The sequence below is a fragment of the Mus musculus genome, chromosome 16 (genome assembly GCF_000001635.26).
Source record: "Mus musculus strain C57BL/6J chromosome 16, GRCm38.p6 C57BL/6J".
Lineage (NCBI taxonomy): Eukaryota > Metazoa > Chordata > Mammalia > Rodentia > Muridae > Mus > Mus musculus.
The window spans coordinates 65,187,613-65,207,452 of record NC_000082.6 but is presented as its reverse complement, the minus strand read 5'-3'; the positions used below and the strand labels follow the sequence as shown (position 1 = coordinate 65,207,452).

General features: G+C 36.4%; 1 long non-coding RNA gene and 1 pseudogene across 1 annotated transcript; both read left to right on the top strand.

Moving 5' to 3' along the window:
* Window positions 11,003–11,609, top strand: Gm9584 (predicted gene 9584; annotated as a pseudogene).
* Gm34033 lies at window positions 15,728–16,412 on the top strand. The gene is made up of 3 exons (XR_384923.1): window positions 15,728–15,806; window positions 15,923–16,003; window positions 16,368–16,412. It is a non-coding gene; the product is annotated as a predicted gene, 34033 (long non-coding RNA).
* The last annotated feature ends 3,428 nt before the right edge of the window (window positions 16,413–19,840 follow it).

Here is a 19,840-nt window from a genome sequence, read left to right as displayed (position 1 = left end):
CATTTGTACTTGCACATATGCACACAGTGTTGCAAACAGGAAAAACTGCTTAATCTCTTGTATCAACAAAGTCAGACATCTGTTGCATCTATTGTTCAGAAAAAAAAAAAATGCTTTAAAATTTTTTCACTGGTATTACCCCAAGGTTTTGCTGCTGCTGCTACTGGTGGTAGTGGTAGTGGTCATAGTGATTTTGGTCTTGGTGATCATCTTGATCTTGGCCTTGGTATTAGTTTGATTGGATTAGGACTTTTTTTTTTTTTTTCTTGATGGCTGAACACCAAACCAAGCAACTTTTTAATTATGCAGTTGGGTCTCAGAGCAAATGGCTTCTCGATTGTGTGTCCTATCCTTGCCTCTGATTTTTTGACTAAACTACTCTTAGGTTTTCCTGATTAAAGTATTAGTCATTCCCAGTTACATCATCAGTTAGGTTTTGCTTTCCTCTGGCATGGTTTCATGACCTAGTGGCTAGATCTCACATTAAATAAGATATTTTAACATATTAAACATGATAGTCAATAAAAATATTATTATCAAATAACTTTTGTATCCTTTCCTTCCTTATAAGTGAAAACTAGAATAGTTATGACATTACAGAAAAAATTAAAACAATTCACAGTAGTCAAGAATAGAAACATATCCTACTTATAATTAGAAATCAAAAACATTTGATTTTGTTATACAGAATATGTCTTTAGGATACAATTCTTATTCAAATAAAGCAGTACTTTGAATGAAAAATTTCCACTCAAAGTCACATGTTGAAAACTGTGTGCTATAATATGAATATATACTCCATAAAATTGCACATTTATCTCAGGTAAAAACAGTACACCAATCTTAACCCATAAGTAATAAATATAATAAAATGTTTTTCAATAAGTAATTTTAAAAGCATCAATCACTCTTATGACTATCAATTTCAAGATGGAATTAAAAACTGATTCTATTATCTTTTCGGTGATAGAGATGCGGTCTATACATCTCAGCTTCAGCAGATTCATATATATTCATTAAATGCTTGTCATAGATCTTATGATTGAAAAATGATGTCAGAAAAGTTTAGTCATATTAGAATCCACTTTCCTACAAAATTCACTAAATAAAATAAAATAAAATAAATAAAACTATAATTCAAAGACACTGTGACTAGCCTAAGCCAAGACAGTTACATTTAAAAATAGGTATCAGTTTCCTTATATTTATTTATTTATTTATTTATTTATTTATTTATTTATTTATTTATTTATTTTAAGAAGAGAAAGAAATCTTCCTGTACTCCCATAATATTAATGCTACTGTTTGGTTGGTTTGGTTACGACAAATCAAAAAAGTCACGATGTTTAACACTGTATAACTGTTTCTACAATGTGGAAAATCTCTGGTTTCTGTTCATTTACTTTGCTGGGTTTACCAAGGCTGTTCAGTCATTTACCCCTGCCTTGTCATTACTCGACTAAACATACTCAACTTGCAGATATGACTTTTAGATTGTTCAATAAATGTAGAGTTAATGTGAATATTGTTGTAAAATAATTTGACTGTGTTCTACACTAGTGTAATGTTTCTAATTTGTATGAATCAATTTGGGGACACCAAAATATTATTAAATATGAATTTTATGTTCTTTAAAGGAAAATGTTAGTAAATAGGGCTTAATGTACACATGTTAGAAAACTGTAGTGTATATATGAATTTACCTAAATGTTCTTCACTTGAGTTCAAAATTTACTAAAAAAGTGATTATAATTATTTCAGGGTGGCATGTTGTAGACAATGCTTAAACATACTAAGGAATTCCTTGTTTTAGACATGAATAAGCAAAAAATTATCTATTCATAAAAACTGCATAATAGCAAAAGGGTCTCCTTCACAATGCAAGCAAATATTTACTTGCATTTCCTGTTTCAACAAATATCATTCATGTCAACATTAATTGAGAAGGAAATATATCTTTATGTACATAAATCTTCCTTTTTAAAAGTATTTACTTATGCACTGAATACTCTCTTTGGTCAGAAAAAGCAGAGCTGCACAATGAAAGGCAGATATCTCTCAATGGGAAAGAGTTGGCAGTGCCAATATGTTGTGATATATATATCCACTGAGCTTGGGTAAATGAGCCACCAATGGCCAAGTGAGCTTGCAGGGACTGCACTGAGAATTTTTCTCCATCCAGTCCTGTTTTTGCCTGAGGAGATGACATTTATTAAGGCAAATAGGCTATAAATTCAGAATATACTTCTTCCCAAGCTTACAATTTTTGCTTGTTGTTTTGCTAGCTCATGTAAAGTGAAATAAATTTTAAAAACTAAAAAGTATACATTCCATTATGTCATATTTCCTTTTGGCTCTACTTCCATTGTATATTTCCCAATCTTCCTGCTCCTCTGTCCCTTTTGTCCTCATTCCTTTGCAATACTATAAGGAAAGGGGAAGTTCGTGTACGCTTTATTAGGAAGCTTGGCTCACATGACTGGGCAACAAACATGAATCAACAAAGTATACAGAAAACATAAAGACTGTGGATTTTTCAATTTTTAACCTAGCTCAAAATGTTCTGAACTCTTAATTTTAATGATCAATAATTGATTGATGAGCATGTTCATTAAAATTCCAATAAGAAATGTGGATAAAGGCAATGGAGTTCTATCACTGGGGCAGTTGGATTTACCATTAATACTACCTGAAAACATGATCATCAACAGATTTAATTGAATTATGTGTTGAATGAACTATTGTGAAATTTAATAAAAGTAAATGTCCTTAGTTTTAATAGGTTTGTTTGTTTGTTTGTTTGTTTGTTTGTTTGTTCCTTTGTTTGAAGTAGTACTGTTTAAACATTGAGACAGGCCCTGCAGAAGGAACAGAACACTGTTCTGAGTGGAGCTGCACAGACAGAGCTCTGCTGTGTGTGTAGAGGGGGCATGCTGTGAACATATGGAATAGATACATGGTCAATGCCTGGACATCCACTCTCATATGACTTACATCTAGCTTCAGTGAAGCCTCCAGAGCAATATTACATTGAGAAACCAAATCTGAAAATTAAGCAACTTTTCCCAAAGGATTTAATACGTACCATCAGGATTTCAGATATTGCCAAGCCCCCATGAGTACTTCAAGGCCAAGCCCCAGCATGCCGCTAGACATTAAAGCTAAAATTCACAAAGCTATATTTCACAAAGTCATCTTTATATAAGTACCTGGGCTTTCAACTCCATAGATCAGTTATATAAGGTTCAAAGTCTAAGGACAGAGATGGGTGTCACAAGAAGCGCTTCAGTAAAACACTAACTTGCTCTTTCTAAAGGCACAGCCATATGTAGTCTTCTTCCATTGGGATCTTTGTTGTCAGTTATTGAACATTTTTACCTCTTTAGTGCTCCTTAACTTATGGTTCTCTCTGCTTTCGAACCTGTCTTCTAGAAACCTCGGGGCTGTTCTTCTCGGTCTCTTTCTACCTGCAACCCCCCACACCTCAGATTGCTCACTACTTCCTCTCCTAACGTCTGTACTTTTAAAAGTTGGATGTATTCTTGAAGCTAATACTTTGAACACAGTAATTGAATTTAGTACAACTCAATGTACTTCTGAGTTAATATGGAATTACTGATTCTCTGTCATAGACTGCTATCAATCAGTTCAAGTACCTTTCTTGGAAGCAGAATATGGGACACAGATTGGACACTGATTTATGATGACAGAGTTGTCAGAAGAAAGAGCACAGGGGGATTGGACAAGAAAGGGCGAGGAGTTGACCAGAGGCAAGCTTTCCTCTGGATGCTGAAACAAGTTTGATTCCATGTGTCTTTTGCTTTAAGGAATGTTGACACAGAATTGTTCCATCTTTGGAGCTAGAAGCTTGCTTCCATACCTCCTTATCTGTCATGGATTTCTCAGGAAGAGCACACAGCATACTGAACAAGAATGCTTCCATATTGCCAAGAGTAATCTTCTATAGATGGCAGCAATTGTGAGTAACCAGCATGCAGTAGGCAGATAAATGCTTGAGCCCTCCGAGAGACATCCGGGAGGAACAGCAAGACTGCCCACCACTGTATTCAAACAAAATTGTTGGTCATAGCAGTGTACTTTACTCAGAACTTTCTCAGCTGTATTGGGGAAATTCTTAGTTTAGTAATGGCTTTAGAATCCATGGCTCTCAAGAACATACTATCATACATAAAAATGTCACCTACAGCCATAAATCTTTGAAATAATCTAGATATTATAGGGCAAGCTTCTTTTTTAATTTTGATTTTCAGAACATAAAAATGGTATATAGAGAGCTTAGAAGGCCATCCAGTGACAGCACTGAGCCACCATGTGACCACCACCCTGAAAACAAAAATTGTCCATGTGTTCACATGCAAATATATATGCACATATATGCATGCACTTGGATAATCGAACGTGTACAATCTGATGTGGCCACAAATGTTTTGGTGCTGCCTTTGTGGCTATCAAGGTAATGGAGGAAGCTAAAGAAAGAGTTGGGAAGTTCCTTTGTTGTGAAGGAAATGTATATAATGCTATATGAAAACAACTTGAAAGATAAATGCTTCAATTTTTGCTCTACTGAGATACTCTAAAGAGCAATACTTCTCATGATGTTCCATTATGCCCCAAGGTAAGCTCTGTGGGCCACAGGCACATGCCTTCTGAGAGATCTGCTGGGTCCCTGTGGTGCTCTTCCTGAAGCAATGGTCAGATGTGACAATGTATCCCATTATATCATTCCTTGTGCTCTTTAGTTGGGTTTCTTTTTCTTTTCTTTTCTTGCTTTGAATTTATTCTCACCAAATGAAATGTATGTTCTTCTTTGACTGGAATTGTGCTTTCTTTCTCCACAATAGGTATCAGAAGTTATAAGAATATGTAAGTTAAGGAGCTCTTTCAATCACTGAGAAATTCTTACGTCATAAAAATGTCCTTATGGCTTCCAAATATCCAGCTTTGATGAGAATATATATGGAGAGAGAGAGACAGAGAGAGAGACAAACAGAGATTATACAGATATTGATCTGGATATAGATGGTATAGACATAGATTGGAGTTATCACACATAGGGAGATAATGCCTATATCAGAAGCCTAGGAATTGGACAGATCCCTTAAAATTTTGTTCATAGGTCTGAGAGAACCCATTCTCTCAATTGGGATTGTTCTTGGTAGTTTGCCAACACTTAAAAGCAAGATTCTACGGTTAACACCACATAGTTTGGTCATGCAATTTGCATAAACCAAGCTGGTTCTGATTCAGAAGCACCTTCCCTGAGGTGTAATTCTTGTTGTTAGAAGGTGCTATAGAAGCTGCCTAAGGAGAACAGTTATCAACAATTCTACCCAGCTGTAAAGCCCATGACTTACAGTCATGAACAGCCTGGCATGATATGTCCAATAATGAAATAATATCTTAAGGGCAGCTATCTGCTGTCTGATTGGATTTAAGATCCACCCAGTAAGAGGAATGTCATGTCTTACTGTTAACCTAGCCAAGAATATATAATTAGAGAAATAATTTACCCTAGAGGTAAGCCTACTAATAGCATTTTGCTAAATTGGTTAGTATCTCTACAGACTCTTTGAGGAGTCTCTTTAGGGATGAGCCACTTGGTAGGTGATCAGTTCCCAAGTGGCCAGTCCTGAAGACATACATGTGTGACTGTAAGGGGATGTGGGGAGGGTAATATGGAAGGAAGTAGAAGAGGGAAGGCAGGCGGTAATATTAAAAATGCATAATATTCATGAATGACGTTTTCTAAAAAAGTTGTAAGTTTGTCACTATGAATGGATCAACTAAAAGCTTGCTCAATATTGGTACCTTGGTACGAGTTTCTTATCTCCTTGTGACTGAAAACAGCTATCAACCAATTTAAGCCTGTGACTCACTCTGAGAAGCTCTATTTTGTAAGACCAAGGTTGAGACACACAGCACCATAACATAATCCTACATGTATCACATCTTGCCAAAGGAGTTTTTAAAAAAAAGGAAGTCACTGGAGAACTTCTCCATTCATGCCTTTCAGACACAACTCATCAAGACTCAATAATCACTCACTCTCTCCGTAGTACCCAACTATATTTGGCATCAATTGTTCAGTGCTTTTTCATAATTATTCTAATATTTCCTCATTTCCTTTTTGTCTTTTTTTTTACCTTATCAAAGTCCTTTTATTTATCTTTTTATTGGATATTTCATATGTTCAAATTTTATCACCTTTCTGGGTTTCCCTTCCGGGTCCCCCTATCCCATCCCCCTTCCCCATGCTCCTATGAGAGTGCTCCCTCTCCAACCCTCTCACTTCCACCACACTGCCATAGCATTCTCTCACAACGGGGAATTGAGTCTGCAAAGGACCAAGGGCCTCTTCTCCTGTTGATGCCATCCTCTGCTACATATGCGGCTGGAGGCATGGGTCCATCCATGTGTTCTCTTTGGTTGGTGGATTAGTCCCTGGGAGCTCTGGTGGATCTGATTGGTTGATATTGTTGTTCCTCCTATGGGGTGCAAACTCCTTCAGCTCCTTTAGTCTTTAACTCTTGCATTGGGGACCCTGTGCTCAGTTCAATGTTTGGCTGTGAACCAACCATAAGAGGACGCTGTATCCCATTACAGATGGCTGTGAGCCACCCTGTGGTTGCTGAGAATTGAACCCAGGATATCTGGAAGAGCAGTCAGTGCTTTGAACTGTGGGGTCATCTCTCCAGCCCCCTTTGTCATTCTTAAATTCAAATACTTTTAAAATCATACTGCAATTGGCAAGTCAAATTTACCTTTATAAACTAGTCCCCCTATATAATTTTTTACAAGCATGGTACATGTATATTTCTATAATAATATTTGATGCCATGTTATGTATATTGAAAATTATACTAATTATTACATTGTAAATGTTTTTCTGAAAACGTTTCTTTCATTTTCTTACATATTCGATATTTAAAAGTGATACACTGATTCAAATTCATTTTAAAATCTAAATAATATCCAGTGCAATTATCATACAATATTTAGCTTGTGTCTACACTGATAGATGCTTACTTGCCTCATGAATGTCTCTATCTTAAGCAATACTGTAATCATCAATATGTCTTTTTAAATTATGGACTGTAATATGTTGAAGCAGTGCCAAGGCATGTGGTGTGCGTGTTTTCAGTTTAAGCAATCATTGCCAAGTTGTTTTCCAAAATCCACCCATAGCTAAAAATCATATTCAAAAGCTAGTTCATTAACTCACAATACCTAACATTTTATTTATGGGATCTAACAGTGTGAAGTAATTTTAATATCATTACCCCTGTTATTTTAGACGTCTAACTTTTTACTATTTTCAACATCATACTATTTTCAATTTGATTAATATGGTGATGACCTAATCACTAGCAGCATTGATTATTTATGTATTATTTTAAGTCTCCTTCATTTACATGTGAAACATTTGTTAAATTAATGATGGCAAGCTTTAGAGTGGCTAAAATGTTCATCTAGGACTTTTTAAACTCCTGTAGTTAAACTGAAACCACTCTAAATTTTCCATTGGTTTTATGGAATTTCTCAAAACTAATTTAAGCCAAAGAAATGTTTTTAAAGAAATATAGAATATATGTAGAACTTCACTTAGATAGTATTAAGTTTAATTATTATGCTTCCATAAATTTTTCTTCAGTCAAAAATGCAAGTGTAGTATGGAGATATCTCTTCTAGAATCTGAGCTGCTTTCTCTTTTATCACTGATCAGAAATTTTTTTATCGTAATAATTAACACAAAGTAAATTTAAAACCTCAGTTGGAGTATAATCTGTAAAGTGTGTTTCATTGCTTACATTGTCTCTCCTTTGTTTTTCTGACTGACTTTAGTTTTTTGCGACAGGCTCTTACATAGCCCAGCCTTGCCTTCAACTCGAGTTCCTACTGGCTCTGTCTGCTAAGGTTCAGAGATAGTACCACTGTGGCCTGCTATCATCACTTAACACAATGAAGTGCTTCTTACATACTATAAGCCATACATATGTAGTTTACCAACAGTACCAGGATGCACTTATGTGATGTTGTGTTCTTTTCCTCACACATTCTACAATACATTGTGATTTCCTTACCACTGACCAAGTATCAGTATCTAGCATCCTTTCCTTGAGTAGGATAAGATTTGGATTTTTCAACAGAACTGGGTAGAAAGAAGACTATGTAGACTTTGATTTTTAAAAAACATATTTTTAATAAGGGTTCTCAAATGTTGTAACCCTCTCCCCTTCTAGCCCACCATCTAAAGGTAGGGAAGGAAAGATGGTAAATAGGACAAGGGGATGTCGTCCTATTTAGGAGTAGTTCTTTGAGGCGATTCCAATCTCTATTTGTCAGTCTACCAGCAGTCCAGTTCAATAATGTTAGGACAGCAAACACAAATCAACAGCAATGACATGATCCTGCAAACCTGTCAAGTCTCAGCCAAATGGGCACAAGTTAGCGAGAGCAACCAGGACCAGCAGGGAGTTCTTTGCCATGCCTCTCTCAATGAAGTGAAGATCATCAAAAGCACAAGACCAACCAAGTGTTGCAAAGCTAAGTATGCAAGTGTGATGTTACTGTTCATTGGGTCCTATTTATACTTTCTCCAAACATCAAGTGTCCACCCATGGATCATGCCTCAGCGAAACACTCCATGAGTCTGTCTTAGCAAAACACCACTGTGAGTCTGTATCACCTGACATATCCAGAAACTTCCACCTCAAGACTATGTTTTCCAAGGCTCTTTCAGATCACTTTTCACTCTGTGTAGAAGTCATTTGTTCCGAGAACATCAGGATATGATGAAGCCAGGCCATAGGAAAATGATAGGCAGACAGAGTAGTGCTAGACTGTGTCAGCCCATCCCTGGGGCCAACCCTGTGAGTAAGTATTTAGATACTTTGAGTCTTGGCTATGAATTCATTTTCAGAATTGGAATCTCTCAAGTCCCAATATTGAGAAGCAAAGACTAAAACACTCATCTATATCCTACTCAAATTCCTGACCAGGGAATGGATAAGCATCATAGAGGTTGTTTAAACTGTTAAATTTTAGCTTGCTATCACAATGATAATTAAAACGCAAGTGATATCTTTAAAGTACCTATAATATCTTTGCCGAGATGAATTATGAATCTTATTAAGTCAATGAGTAATTATTGTTTCTTAAAAGCCTTTGTTACCTGCTAGAGTAAAAACTACATAATGAATGACTTCTAGACATGTTATGACTATAAATGTCCCCAGTGCCTTCATGGAACTCTTCCTTCTACTAAAATTTCTGAGGAATTAATATTTGCTTATCAAAAAGCATCTCTATATATCCTTCACATAGATTTATATTCTATTCAGAAACCCAGAATTCTGCTAACTCAAGAGGTTAAAGTTTCTAAACTAATTAGCAGTGTTACCTTCTGAGCTGTTTTAAATATACCAAGGCTGCACTTAGGACTTGATGATTCTAGTTCAAATTGCCCTAGAAGCCTGTCCTTTCTAACTATGTACACATTCACTATAAAGGGTCTTTCTTTATCCTATCTCAAAAAATAGATCTAAGTACACCTTTTAGTCACAAGTATATCTTCAACATTTATCAAATGCCATTTATAATACATTGATATATAAGTGATCACCTCAAACATTTGACACACTTTCACACTTTTGCCCATGGAGAATTTATAGCGACATGTGATAAAGTTTCTAGAAGGTTTGCTTGGAAATGGTACTCGCTTTTACCCTCCTGGATATGAGCACTGCTTTCCTCTATGGTTTGCACAACCTTACCATTAATAAGCATTTCTATTGCAACTGCCTTATTTCAACACACCTGAAAATTTCCACATTTGTGCAAATTCTATGAACTAACTTTGCATGTCTGTTGTTGCCTCATAAATCCCATATCTGTCAAAAGGCTGGTAGTCTTGGGTTCTATAAGAAAGTAAGCTGAGCAAGCCAGTGGAAGCAAGCCAGCTCTTAAAAAAAAATCTCAATATAAAGTATGTATCAAGCCTACAGTTCAAACAAGTTACCACTGCCAAAAATAATTCAACATGGGGAAATTCTTCTACAGAACTTGCCTCATACACAGTTCTGCTTCCTCAATGCATGCTTGTGGATTCCATTTAAAAAAGACCACAAGCACACACACACAAACACACACACACACACACGCACACATGATTTAAGGGGAATTTTAAAGCTGAATGCTGAAGATTAAAATAAACTTTATTCCCTGTCTCCCCCAAAAATGGATTTTAAAAGGAGAGAATTTGATTTTGGTGTTAAAACTTTCCACAGAATTTCTTGGTGCATATTACTGTCTTATTGAAGAATATTTCTATATAAAGTGTTTTTCTCCACCTTTCTCAAAGCCCTGGCAGCATTCCTGCTTCCTGTTAAAGACAATCGGGAACAACTGCTAAGTGAGTCCTAAGAGTCTGCACACAGAAAACACTTCAAGGTATACTGAGTCCTCCCGCTGAAAGCATTCATAGGAAAACAGTTCACATCCTAGCTTTGAGTTTAAGTTGGAAGCCAAAGGAATCTAAATTGTGTAGGATCCTAAAAAAAAAAAAAAAATTAAAATTAAAAAAAAACTTATTTTTTTTTCATTTAAAGGAAATACAACTGTTCTTTTTATTTATGTGGTCATATAATTAAATAAAATAATGAAGATATAGTCACATAATCTAAAAATAGATCATGCTCAATGTCACAAGTGAATTTTCTCTATGAACTCTGTATAATTAAACAATAAATATTTAATATATTTGTAAATTTATTTGTAAAATAAATTTGTATATTTTTACAAAATTAATATATATGTAATTTAAGAAAATTATTAAGGGTTTAAAAAAAATCGACAAATTAGAGCTGTCAGAGACCCAGTGGGCAGGTCAGTCTATGGGCCCAGGTTGCTGGTGGTGGTGCCAGGAGATTGTACCATTCTTACACTCCCTGGGAACCCAGCACCGTTGTCTCTGAAAAAACCGAATCCCTGTATGAAGCAGAAACAGGAAGAAGCCCAAGAGAAGGTGAAGAATAGTCCTGTTCCAAGGAGAATGCTGAAGATGATTCAGCTCTCTGCAGCTGGGTCTCTTGCTGGCAGAGAAAAAAGTTGCCAAAGGGCTTGTCCAAAACGAAGCTTTAGGATAACCAGCTAACACCTAAGACTCTGAGCTGTGGTCCAGAAGCAAAAGAAAATAAAGATGTAGGAGACGTCATCTAGGAAGCATTTGATCTTATGATTAAAGAAAAATCCTCTTCTTGGTATTGGAAAGAAGTGGTAGAAAAATGGAGGAAAGCTCTCTATGAAACACTTAAGGAGAATGAGAAACATTATAAAGACATTAAACAAAGGGACAGTGAAATGCCTGTGTGAAATGGGCGAGTGAAGACTTGGCAGAAGTATCGGAATATACACAGTACAAAGCAGAGGTGATGGAGAGGGTAAGTAATGACCCACGGGATAATGCTGAGTCACTGCATAGCCAGGAATTTGATTCTGCAGAGGAACCTGTTGAGTATTATGAAGTGGAAGACTCAGAAACTGGGTCGTGTGCTGAAGAGAGTGTGTCTTCCTCCACAGAAGCCAAGCCACATGCATGAGGCATAAGGCCCACTTCAAGCACTGCCCTTCAGTACAATTCTTGGTAAATTAACTATGTAATGAAAATGCTGGAATCCCGGTTTGAGTCCTGAGGGTGTTGCTATATAAAAATACAGATAGTATGCACTTTTTTTTAATCTGTTTTATGGAAATAGCCTTTTCATTTTCCCAGTTTTAGGTGTGACATGTGTACATTAAATAAACTTCAATTTCCTGTTGAAAAATAGCAAATTATATATTTATTTTATAAACTACATATGTATGTATGTATATATGTGTGTCCATAGGACTGTGAACATATTTACATAACTGCTGAGTTTTAAAACTATTATCGGTTTATAAAAACTAAATTTTCATAAGAAGGTCCAACCTATGCATTTATAAAATCATCTTCATTTAACCTATAATGTATAAATTCCTGATACTTACAAAGTTGATAACTCCAGTTTGAGAATGAACACTCATGCTTATAATCCTAGCACTTAAAGGTAAAAGCAGATGAATTCCCATGAGTTTGAGGCCAGCCTGGGATACTACCTCCCCATGGTATGTGCGGAATGGCTTACTGGTTAACAAAAAAGAATAAAGAATGAACCTGAAAATAAAAAAAATAGAAAAGGTATTGAAGATTACAACTTTTCTCAAGTTTATGACTGAAAGAAATATGTTACCTTGAATACTTTTCATTCAAGCCACAGCACAAATAGGTACAGATCTATAGTGTAGTTTAGTTGACCCTCCATAGTTTTGTGTGTGTGTGTGTGTGTGTGTGTGTGTGTGTGTGTGTGTATACATGGGTATGTGCAGATACATGTATGCACATGTGTATACTCCTGGAGAGCTTCCAATAAATATAATTAATCATGGAGAAAAAGAGAGTGTTTTGTTTTTGTGTAAATTTTACTACACTTTTATTACTCCTTCAAAGTAACGTATGTAAAATAAAAAAATCACTACAGTGTGCTCTTCAATAAGAGAGAAACTTAATTTCCATTTTTTTAAACCAAAGAGCACATCTGGGTCCTTTCAAGGCCACTGCAACTCTGCTCTGATTGTTACCCATAATTTCCAGATTGCAGAGGAAATGAAAATGGCAGAGGCAAATTTAGCAGTTCAGTAGTTGGAACCCAGTGCTTTGTCATCAAAATAAAGTGAACTATATTGGTGGCCATACACACGAACAACAAAAAGCCTTCTTCTTCCTGTGACCTTTGGAGTTGAACTGGAAATTGTTCAAAGCCTGTAAAAATGCATGATTTGTCCAGCTAAAGTTTTCATCTGAATAACAATAACGTCTCTCTGTCATCATCTGGGTCTGAATGTATCTGAATCTCTAACTCATAGGTGCATAAAATCATTTCATAGAATCTCACAAGATGCAATGTGGAGAGAACAGTATGTGTTTGTGTAAATTACATTAATTTCCTAAGTAATATACAAATATCCTACATTCTACGTACCCAGTGCCTTATCTTACTTTAAGAGCTGGGACTTTTCTTTCTTCATGTGTTTAGGACTTGGCACAATGCTCACAGTCAGAAGGCACATTACATCATGTCTAAGGAGAGATTCAATTAAATGAGCAGGAAAAATTCTAACGTTATGGCTAAGTAATAGTTGTGGTAGAGTTCAAACAGAAGGCCAACTCGAAACTTTGTAGAGGGAGGATAAATACTGGGAAAAGCTGGACAATTATAGAGCAATTTATTAAATGGAAAATGGATGTTCATAGCCTAAGCAGTTATGATTCAACACTGAAGATGAGGCAGTCTGACACCCTTAATAATATTCTGAGGATGATTCTGAGGTGACTTTAAGATCATATTAACACAGAACAAAGTATTTACCAGGTATATTCATTGGAATGAATTATTCCCACCAGATTTTCATATTTTGTGGTATGTGTATATATATTTGAATATTTTGGTGTGAATTTAATTATGCTAAAATATTATGTTCCATGTATAGAAGACATTATTTGTTCTAGTCATTGCTGATCTCTGGTTCTTACAATCCTTCCACCAGTCTCTCCTGTCATGTTCTCTGACCCTTGGGAACAGGGAATGTGAGATCTCATATTTGTGACTTAGCACTCTACAGACATTCTTAGCAACTGTGATATGTTTGAGTTTCTATGTTAATTACAAGCCACTGTGCAAAGAAACTTCTCTGGTGAAGACTGAGAGATGCAGTAGTCTATGGGTATAGAGAAATTAATTTAGGGGCAGTTACTAGGTCTAATTAGCAGACTAATGTAGTGAGACAGTGTTTTTAAATTATTCTTTGCTTTATTTATATTACCAAGCTTCCTCTACCCTGGGCACTTGACACTTAGATGCCAATTTTAAATCTTTGTTTCCTCTCATCCAGCCTGCGCTGATTGCACTTGAACGTGCCCTGTGCTGCTCACTTCCATATTGGTCCCAAGGTTTCTGAAAACTCACACCTGTTGACAGTAACATCTGCTGGTAGCAGTTTGAGTGATGTTCTCAGCGTCGGCATTTGGCACTGATCTGCTTCACACCTGGTGGTTTGCATGTGGAATTCAAAATCAGATCGGTGTCCTCCGGTGATTCTGAGATACACCTTGTCAAAGTGGTCTTGCAAACTTTATACGCCCCAGTACAGGGGAACGCCAGGGCCAAGAAGAGGGAGTGGGTGGGTAGGGGAGCATGGCAGCAGGAGGGTAATAGGGGTCTTTCGGGATAACATTTGAAATGTAAGTGAAGAAAATATCTAATAAAAAAATTGTTAAAAAAAAACAAAAACAACCTAGAGCCCAAACTTCCAATGAACTACCAAATTCTGGTTCCCTTGTAGACAAGTGTTTTTCTGCTTGAAGGTTTTTAGGATTCAAGTAAGTGGAATGATTATTGGAGTGGCCTCTTAGGAGAGAGAACAGGAACCTGCTGCTGTGGTAGCCTGAGGTCCCAGCTACTTTGGGAGACTACTGGAGAGTCATTTAACTCCAGAACTCAAGCCAGCCTGAGTGGCAGTGTGCAAATTTACCTAAAAACATTTACAATAAAGTAAAGAAGAAAGGAATAAAGGAGAAAAGAGGGAGAGGTGGGAAAGAGGGAGAGAGAGGAAAAGGAGAGAGAAAGAGATGGAGAGAAGGGGGAGGGAGAGAGAGGTAGAAAGGGGAGAGAGGGAAAGGGGGAGATGTGGCAGGGGGAGGGGGGAGAGGGAGAGATAGGGAAAGAGAGGAAGAAGAGGAGAGGGATAGAGGTAAAAAATGAAACGGTAAACAGAAAGCCCAACCTCAAATTGGCATCTGTGAGAAAAATGAAACCAAGAAATTTATACACTTACACACTTTTTTCTCATTTACCTCATTATAAATGTTTTTTGGGGGTCTGTTTAATTTCAATTTTTTTTTGGCTGGGCCTGGAGAGATGATGCATAAGTCAAGATTCCTTTCTGCTCTTCATGAGCATAAATATGCACACAGACACGCATATACATTTAGCTTAAAAAATAAAATAAATAAGTAAAAAAAAAAAACAAAACAAAAAACAAAAACCCTGTGTCACTTGTTATGGAAATCTCCTGTTGCTACATTGATAACTTCCTATGCCCTTTTCCCTTTGGAAGACTGCCACTCTTCCTGTTTAAGCAGACTGCTATCAGATTACAGCACCTACCATTTGTTTACACATTTCCAGTCTTCTTCCCTTTCCAGGTTCCCTTGTTCCAGCTCACAAATATCTCACATTGTGAGGTTTCACACTAATTTTCTAAGACTACCTCTCTCACAATCATTTTGGACCCTTAATGATGAATGTTCCTGGGTCTGATCTCTCCTTGGGTGGCGTGTAAGGGCTGCTAATTAAATCTACAGACACAATATAGCCTGAATATGACAGTATGTACTCCTGCTGCACACAGCCCTGTAGCTGCCTTCGCATCCAGAAGCACTCTGAGTACTCCATTGCCTTCACTAGAGATGCGGTTGCTCAACACCGAGATAATTTAATTACTTAGTAAGCTCACGATAAACCAGATAAAATCCTTGGGTGATAGATGTGAGACAAAGCTCTTCATAGGGAGTATGTCTGCTGTGTTAATTAGACAGCTTCTGACGTGTCTGCAAGTGTCTTCTGGACCTAGAATAATGCCTCATCAACTGTGCATCTCATCTGCCATTCATCCAATATCGCTTGGTGACAGCACAAGATCTACCTATGGTAATTGCATGCTGGTAATTTATTTTTAATATCTTTCAGATGGTTTGGCTGGAAATTTTAAATAGATAATAACAGCATTGAGTCTTACAACAATGTAATTTTCCCCTCTCTTTCAGACACAAGATGATTGTCTTTTTGACATAGAAAAATACCAAAAAGAAACTTTCCGAGATACTTAATCGCGTTAAGGAAAAAAGGTATTTAATAAATTATTTCATTTTGAGTGATAAATCTCTTTTCTTATTGCATTCTGTGTATATTATATTGTGTTTCTATCTTATTTATCCAAGTAAGGCATCATTTTAATGAATTTTTCAAGTCAATAAAATATGAAATCACATTGATTTTGTAGAAAGTTAAAATTAAGCAATTTTAATTCTGATAGGTTTATTTTGATGATTTTGGTGTTCTTTTTAAATATACAAACATGAAATGTCACTTGTCATGAGCATGTGGGAGCCAAATAAAAACAAATGATTATGTTAGACTATTAAATGTGTCTGGAAAAAAGGGTCTATGAATCACTGTAATATGAGATTTGTTTATGTATACCGTTAACAGGACACTAAATGGATGTGCATCGGGGACTGGAGAAATGGTTCCTTAGCTGAGAGCACTTTGACATAATGGCTCACAACTGTGTGGAATGTCAGTTCCCGTGGATCTTACTAAACTGTTTGATCTCCATGAGGACTGTACACGTGCGGTGCACATAGGTAAACATGGTCAAAGATTCTTGCACATCAAAGTGAATATAATCTTTGTGTGTGTGGGGGCATATGTGTGCGTGCATGTATATGTATGTATGTGACTGTTTGTGTGTGTGTGTTAACCATGTCTAGGTATGTAGGATAGGGTGAACTGTGAAGGTACTCTGATACTTCTGCAACTCTTACAGTGAAGCAGGCCATTAGTGTAACACAATGTTAACAATTAGCTAGACACTGTACAGAATACCTCCTTCATTCACATCATGTTCGCTGATGAGAACATTTATTTCTTTGATCAGGACTTGACTGTGCATGTACTTAGCAGCTGACAGCTCCACTTTGGTATGCAGGAAGTCATTCAAATCACACACACACACACACACACACACACACACACACACACACACACACACACCTGTGCTAACCAATCTCTTCCTAACGATTCTCAGTGACCCCCACCCCACACATTGGTTTGAGTTAGCAAACTTGAACAACTTATCCAGTGATAATGTCTAATTAGTTCTACTTCTTAGGTAATTTCTCTATTTCCTTGTCTCTATTCTTCCCTGTCACCATCTTCAACCAAACCTCATTATCCTGTCCACTTTTATACTATTCTGATTGCAATTTCGGGGAGTTCTCCAATCTCATTCTCACTTCACTGCAAAACCCGGGGTGATGCCTTTTTGAACTTCATCCTGGTGACTTTATTTCCTCAAAGACTTATTGCTCTAAAATATTTATAAAATCCAATCACACATCACAAAATAATCCATGTGGTGTCTACCCATCACCCTGACATCACATCTGTTTCCTGTTCCTTGAATAACTAAACTTCACGGGATTTCAGTCACATCTACTGGTTTTGGTCCGCTGATTAACTTTCACTCATTTTTCAAGTCCAACTTTTACACTGCTTTTTGAGACAAGCCCTACAAAAATATCTTGAAATAAATTGTTTTTTATACCAATTCCCTTTTCACACTCTATACCTACTTCTCCAAAACTGTTATGTGTATAATGACAGAGAAAAAATGTCAGCTGCAACAAAACACAGCCTTCACATTAAAGTCTGGTACTCACTCAACATACACTTCTACTCTATGGGAAACTGTGGTCACTGAGTGTGGTAATGAGAATTTCATACAGTTGACTGGCTTGCGAATTTATTTTGCCCAGTAACCTCAGTACATAGACAACTTCTAATTTTCCTGAGTTACTGACCCACATGCTCAGCCAGCTCTTTCCTAGGTATCTCTAATTGAATGTCAAGATATTTTAAAGAGGATAACTCTCGGGAATGGTTAAAAGGGACAAGTTCTTTGGGTCATAGTTGAAGAATGTCAAATCTCAAAATTCACCAAAAATATATTAAAGAGCTTATGAGAACCTTCTTGTCTTAAGCACTGGTCTCCACGCTAGGCCAGAAGACTTCATAGTCTTGAACACGAGTTTGCTGACTCCTGCTCACCAGATAAATAGTTCTCAGCATCTCTTGACTCTGGATCTTTAAGCAAAATGGGGCTGCAGTCAGTGCAATGGTGGCACTCAGGTTTTGATAATGCCAACATCAGGCACCATTTCAGAAGTCAGGGATGGTATTAAACTGCAGAAGACCCTTGGCTAGAGAAAAGGCAACGAACTAATTTTCCAAATCTTTCCCTTACCAGGATTGCAAAATGTCCATTCTTCTAAAACCTATTTACCCATCACTCCAATTTCCCAATGCCTATTTGTTTCCATGTTTTAATTTGTTTGTGTTTTTTGTGTGTGTGTGTGTCTGTGTGGTTTAGCAGAGTATTCACGAAGAGAAATAAACAGCAACTTATGGTGCCAAGTAATTCACATTCTTCTTTTAAAATACTTTAATATGGGCCTAGAGAGATGGTTTAGTGGTTAAGAGCACTTGGTCCTCTTTCAGAAGACAAGAACCCAGTTCCCAGCTCCCACATCAGGATGCTCACAAGTACCTGTAACTCCAGATATAGGGAATCCCATACCTTATTCTGGCCTCCACAGGCACCAGAAGACACATACACACATGGACACACATACACAAAATAATTGTGGCAATAATGATAATAATAATAATTAAAACTTTAATATAAATGTGCATACATAATATATGCTAAGCATGTTCTATATATTTCCACATATATATACTTCCATAGATATAGATATAGATATAGATATAGATATAGATATAGATATAGATATAGATATAGATATAGATATAGATATAGATATAGATATTATTTAAAAGGAACGTGAACTTATAAGTTATAGCCACTAAGCTAAATTGAAGATTTACCATATTTTCAATGAGAATAATGATTTTATCATATAGAATGCCCTTGTAATGTTTGCACTTCATTTATTTAAAATGTTTTAATAAAATGTTGAGCTCTTGCTCCTAATGTTTCAACAGGGATGCTGACTTAATAAAGGCACTTTAGGAAGTTATCTAGGAACTTCTTAGAATAATGTCATCCTAAGACAGCACTAAAGGCGCAGAATATGACTGACATGTGTGAAGACTGTGATTACTGGAATAAAAGTGATATGTGTCCTGGCATAAAATCAAGGGAAATTATTTCAGTAGAAATGCATTTACATGGATTTATTACATGAATATTTTTGGATGCTTATAAAATAATAAGTTTTCAAATTTTTTTCCAAACATTGTTACTTCTGTTTATCTCTTCTCTGAAGCCATGCTCTATCATCCCTTCTTTATGTAATGACCCCATTAACCCCATTAACCATTCCCTTTCCCTTCTTCATGTCTCCTGCATTCTGCTCTGGCCCATCTCCCAATGGCCTCATTCTCACGTCTACAGCTACTTCAAAGCAAAGACACAAATCTGCACATTAGAAGCTCTGATCCACAGATAACAAAGAATCTCACTCAGTCTGATCTCTTCCAGTTCAGAAATTTAACTGAGAATTCTCAACTGAGTAGAATTACAGGCAGATAGGTGGTATCCATTTCCCAGATATGAAGAAGACAGAAATAATGAACATCATATACATGTGTAAAATTCTCAAATAATAAGTAAAATATTATATTAAAAATGTGGATTCACCTTTACATACAAAAACAAAGGCAATGTCTATCAATAGTCATTGTTTCAGTCTTAGGTGGTGGTGGGGGTGTCCGTATAAGCCCATCCCTGACCCACTATTGACAATGTTTGAGACTCCCAAAAATATGGTTTCCTCTCATTGAAACAAAATGGACTTCCCATTACAAATTTAATTATTAGAAATAAGGCTAATTAATAATTTGGGGTAGCCCATCCTAAACCCCTGTGGCTTCCTTTC